This window comes from Macrosteles quadrilineatus, unplaced genomic scaffold, assembly GCF_028750875.1.
Source record: "Macrosteles quadrilineatus isolate MER2022 unplaced genomic scaffold, UCM_ALF_1.0 Scaffold_13__1_contigs__length_4303367, whole genome shotgun sequence".
NCBI lineage: Eukaryota > Metazoa > Arthropoda > Insecta > Hemiptera > Cicadellidae > Macrosteles > Macrosteles quadrilineatus.
The window spans coordinates 3,727,190-3,733,062 of NW_026542606.1; positions in this window are offsets into that span (position 1 = coordinate 3,727,190).

Below are 5,873 nucleotides of genomic sequence, written 5' to 3' on the forward strand. Positions count from 1 at the left end.
GGAAACACTGGCTGGCTAGTGTGGACGCAAAACACATCGGAAACTTGTATCTGAAACTGTGTTGACAGACTATCTGCCGACTGTCCGCGCACAGTCGGCAGACAGTCGGCCGACTCAGTCTCCATGTGTGGACTAGGCTGAACTACAACCACTGTCCACTGTACAGTGTACAACCTCCCCTCCCCTCCCCTCACCGCCACTCACACATTCCAACAATGCAACGTGCAACGCAAATCTTGGCAATCCGTGATTATACACCTGCAGGTACAGTTGAGCAAATTGTTCGTTCAAATCAGAGTAAGGAGTGAGACAGCATATTTGTCTCAAAAAGCAGCTGGTGAATTATTTCTCTCTGGTGAAATAGATATTGCCGTGGGGTTTCTGGTATAGTCCCGCTCTTTATTCTATAGCTGGACAGGTGCTGCAATGCTGTGTGTACAATACTTTAAACCATTGCTTTAGTAATTTGACAAAAATATTGATATTAAAGTAATTAATTACCTGCAATTAGGAGGCATGGAAATACCTACAATTCTGCAAATACAAATATTGTAAATTTAGTGTGGCTTTGTAAATCTGAAAATGAATCAGATCTGTATTGCTTTTAAGTTTTTAATAATCATTATTAAGACTGTTTATTACGTACAATATATATTGTCCCTGGAGGAACCAAAGCAGAAAAAAATATGTTTAACATTAATACATTTTTAACATCTCCATTTTTGTTCGTTGGTAAGCTCTTAATGACCTAATTACTCTTATGTATTTCATACCATTACTTAATATATTTAACATCGCACCTACTGTACAGTATAGCTAATGGTGTAGCATTGTAGCAAGCAATAACAAACCGTTAACGATATTTTGGCGTCAAACTCTCAAGGTTCCCACAATTATCATTATTACTTGCTAATATGCTGGATTCCTCACATTCCTCACGTATCCGGCTATGTTTAGGTTAATTAATTGAGCATATTCTCAACTAAGTTAAGTACAATACTTTCCAAAATTGTAGTCTTTGTTATGTGCAGTACAATAATGTATAGTTTACTGAAACTTATTACAGTACTACTTCGTGGGTCTCGTAAACCTAAACGTTTTCTGTACGTATCTGTAAAGGCATGGTACGTTCGTACTGGTGGACGATGTTCGTCCAATATTTGGGTTTTAGCTGATAACATAACTAGTTATTAGGTACAAACGAGAGGGATACTATATTATAGTAAGCCTCTAGTTTGTACCTTGTTATTCTTCCTATATTAGGCTATTACATAATATGATGATAACGATAACTATGATTTTGTTTTGTGAAAACTATTTCACACGTTTCCTATTTGAATGTCAAAAAGATTTAAACACTGTACAAAAAGTTATTTGCTTTGATACTTGGTTTTCCTATCTCAAGGCAAGTCAAAAAACCCAAATAATATATTTTCTTCTTGTCTTTCATTTGGGGACAAATGACTGGAAACAAAACAATACAAAGCTGGTTCTTCGGGAAAAAATACCACTATTTTTTTATCTGAAATGCTCAAAGGATGGGAAGTACAGTAAATAATAGCCGGGGATCCATTTGAGCCGATTGCTCCAAACCCATCATTACGGCCCCGGGCCCTCTGTTGGAGTCTTTCAATGCTTATTTCTGGCATTGCGACATCTAATGACGCTATCAGCTGATGCTTCGCGTGTCAGTTGTGTAGTAGCTCGTAGCGTGAGGATGTTCTATGCCTCGTTTTGTTGTGTTGTGGCTAGAGGTGTTCCTCTATGGCCCAGGCCGTTCAACCTATGCACTTACGTCTTTAGGTCATTAACATGATTGTTCTATTAACACTGAGTGTAGTGTTTCAACGGGTTCAAAACCAATTTGGAGTGTTAAATTAGAGTTTGTTAAATGATCGTTTCGTTACATGCATTGACACCTTTTTATGTGATTTAAATTTAACTTGTGTTGTTACAACGTCCAACTAGTTGTTATGGCAAATTAGAAAATCAATGTATAAATAAATGAATTTGTTAGTTATAAACACGAAATATTATTTCTATAAAGCTAACCATTTGAAGTAATGCATTTTGCCTTATAGGAAAATATCAAGAATAATTTGTTTTTTTTTATCCCCTTTCACGACCACAGAGTAAATTTCAAAATTTACAACAACTATCAACATCTTTTTGGTTGTTTGCATTGTGATTAATAATTTCCATAAATTGTATCTATAAACGGAAAGTAAAAGTTTATTATTCTAATTGACACGGTTATAAATTAATTGCAATAATCGGTAGTCAAATATAGTATTTCTGTCCTTACATAAGTTTTGTAATAGGTTATTGCTGTCGTATCCAAAGAATAAATAATCCTTTAACAAATATAATTGTATAATGTTTCTCTTTACTCCGAAATCAGGAATGTGCGAGGCTAATGACGTTTGACTGCATTTGTAAACAAACCACCAAGTACACACTAACCAACCCAAAATGTCGATATGTGCCAAGGTCCTGGTGTGCAATCGACTACATCAATGTATAGAGTGTACAGTACACACACTGTGCAGTATTGTCTGGCATGTGGACCACATTCCTGGAGATGGACGATATGTGGAGATGAGACGCAGCGCAGGATGCAGGCAGGACGTGACCTGACGGCGCGGTGTCCTTGGACAGGATCGTGCAGGATCAACAGCTGATATCACGCCTTTATTCCCACGCCGCCGATTACCGATGGTATGGGTGTATAAAGTGCATTTTACCGAAACCCAGGTGCAGGTGATAGGTGATAGTATACTGTACAGCCATTATTGAAGGTGGCATTGACGAGCTGCCACCAGGTTTCGGTTGAGAAAATCAAAAGTACATAGAAGATAAGCGAATAGATTTGTTGATGAACATGACATCATTACTGGAACTTAAAGTGAATATCAAAAGAATTCACTTGGGGTGTGTTGTTATTTGCTTCGCTTATATGTAAAGCTAGCAACCAAACATCTGCTGGTTGAGTCTCGGACTTCTGTGCGGGTTTGATCTCCAGTTGATACACAGTAATTATAGGGATTTTGACCTTTTCCCCTTTGATACGTACGTTCGCAATCATTTAACAATATCATAGAAGTTTCCTCCAACCAACTAACACAGATTATGCCTACACATTGTTCAAATGCAAGAGTATACTGATTGAAATTACATAAGGCTTTACTGTACTTTAAGTTTAATTTACGCTCTCATACTTATCCAAGGATAACACACAGATAACGCTCTTTTTATATTCGAGTAAGTATAGCTTATACACACTTTTTTCTGCAACACAAAATGCATTGTATACTATTATATGCACATGTGTTGTGCTTGTCTGGTAGGTGAGACAGAGATGCTCACAAGGTCGGTGGTCCAGACACTGCTACAGACAGTATCCAACCTGTAGCCAGTGGGTTCCCACGGCGTTCGAGATGGTCTCCCTGACTAATAACCATCAAAAACAACGACCCACGTGCTCGGGTTCGTATTGTTTTAGTCTCTCGCAAATCACGCAATCCCTGGAAGAAATGATAGAAGTACAGTATATGAATCTCCGTAACAAGTAACGCTTCTGTGTGATGGAACTGGAACACCTTTATGTGACATCTGATCTAGAAACTTTAATGCCCGATACACTGAACGCTTCGCTGATATGATTGTATTGAAACAGCAATGCTTTGTGGTCTGTGGATTAAACAAGTAGTAATCTGTGGATCACTGCTACGGAAATAATAAAATAACAAGAATAGCATTTAAATTATTTATGCATGTCTTTTAATTTGTGTAGACCTTCTTTTTCCCAAGTGATCTTTGTTTTCTTAAGTGCTCAGTTCGCACGAACACAAAGCATTCTTGTCTAGACTCGAGTTTTGAATCCTGACTCAGAGTCAACATCCCAGGTCTGCTTGTCCGACTGCCAAGACGTAGCTCTGGACTTTCATACTGATAAGTGCTGTGAGTCATGGTTATGTCCACAGCACCAAACCAGCAAGCGTGTAGGGCTTTTGTTTCCAAAACAGAAATACTTTACAGTACTTTCCTGTTTCAACTATTTTAGTAATCGAGAATATTCCAATTTTATTTGACATTTCAAAATAACAAGTAGCTAATTGTTGCAGTTTTTCTGCTGTTTTGTTACAATAGCAAAAAGTATCCAAGTATTTGCAATAAAATAGTATCTTACGCTGTAAAGTAACAAAACAGCATAACCTAGGAATATTTTCTAAAATATCTTATCACTAAGCACGAGCGTATCTATCACAGTAGGTGTCCGGTAGCGGGTCTAGACTGTTACTGTTGTACAGAAGACACGTGTATACACGTGATCATTGTGGGAAAGTCGTCAACCGACATCTCTGCTTGTGCTTACCCGGGTGGCGACGGGTTTGAACGTTTCTCTTCTGATTTACAACAGCTTAAGATTAGACCCGACCTTGACACAGTTTTGGTCCTCTGGGCCGGATTTTCTTCGCTTTATTCTTGACTAATCGATAGAGAGGTCTAGTTGTCTTATTATTTAGTAATTGTGTATAATAATCTAGTTTTGTATCTTATTATTTAAAAGAAAGATAGCAGCGACACCATTCGCGATTTGTATAATATTTGGCAGTATTAACCTTTTAAAAGGGACCTGATTATTGAGAACTTTTCTTCTCATTATTTATTACTTCTGAAGTATAATTTTATCTATTACGCACTGAATTAAAAAGCGACAAGGGACTTGAGAAAATGTCCCAAATAAACAAAATGTTTATATATGGTTATTGGCATCTCCGTTACACGTTCTCTATTGTAAAATTAAAATAGTTTTTCTTATGTTTCAAATTATTTGAAGAAATCCAACATGATTTTAAAAGACAATAAATACGGAGGTTTCAAATTGTTCCGGGCAAGAAATTGAAAACTATTTCTAATAACTCCGTGTCCAAGCACAACCCACTGACGTCCATTCGACTTATCTCACAGTACCCTACTTGTTGCTATGGGAAGCAATACAGTAGGCTATGTTTTTATTCTTTATTCATTATTTTTCCAGCTTTTATGATAGTTTATAGTTTTGGTTTATAATTGAAATAATAATTCTCAAGTTACTTTTACTGTACAGTATTTTACGGTATTAAACATTTTTTTGTCATAATCTTTGTGTAAATAAAACTATGTTTTATCTACGATAAAACTGATTTGACTTGATGATTTCAGAGCGTATACCATAGGTCTTATGTGACCCGTTGACCATTGCGTATTACTACGGTATTTAATTCTTGCATGAAGAAGAGTGTACTGCACAATGAAAACAATAGGCTCTTTCACCTCTCTCGAAAATGAAATGAACAAAAAACATTCCCTCTACAAATAATTACCTCACAGATAAAAGGATTTGTTTGATAGCTACCTGATAGTTAAAATGATTGTGTGCTGATTAACTGATCTGTCTGAACTGACAGACTATCCAACGTATATCAAACATCTATACATACAGATATTTTTGTATCAGTTGATCAAACCCGTTGGCTGTGTACAGAACAAGTACGACAAGTCCAGCTTTTTACGCCGATTCAGTCGTAGTTGGAAACCAGGACTAGATATCGAGATAGATGTCAAGTCAAACCTGGGATACGAGCAAGTTCCGACATGCTCTGAAGCGTTAAAAGTGTCAGACGACAATTATGCCGAAAAAGGAATAGCAGACTAGCCATTAGGAGAGAAGAGCTATGTTCCCATTGTTGTATCAAGGGAGGCGAGGTAGGGGAGGCAAGGTCAACAAAGGCCGTGCTAGTGGAGGGGGGAGAGGGGCACCAGAGACAGGCAAGTCAGCTGTTCTGTTTTTCCAACAGTCAGTCTTGTCTTCGGGAGCCGACAACGTCGTA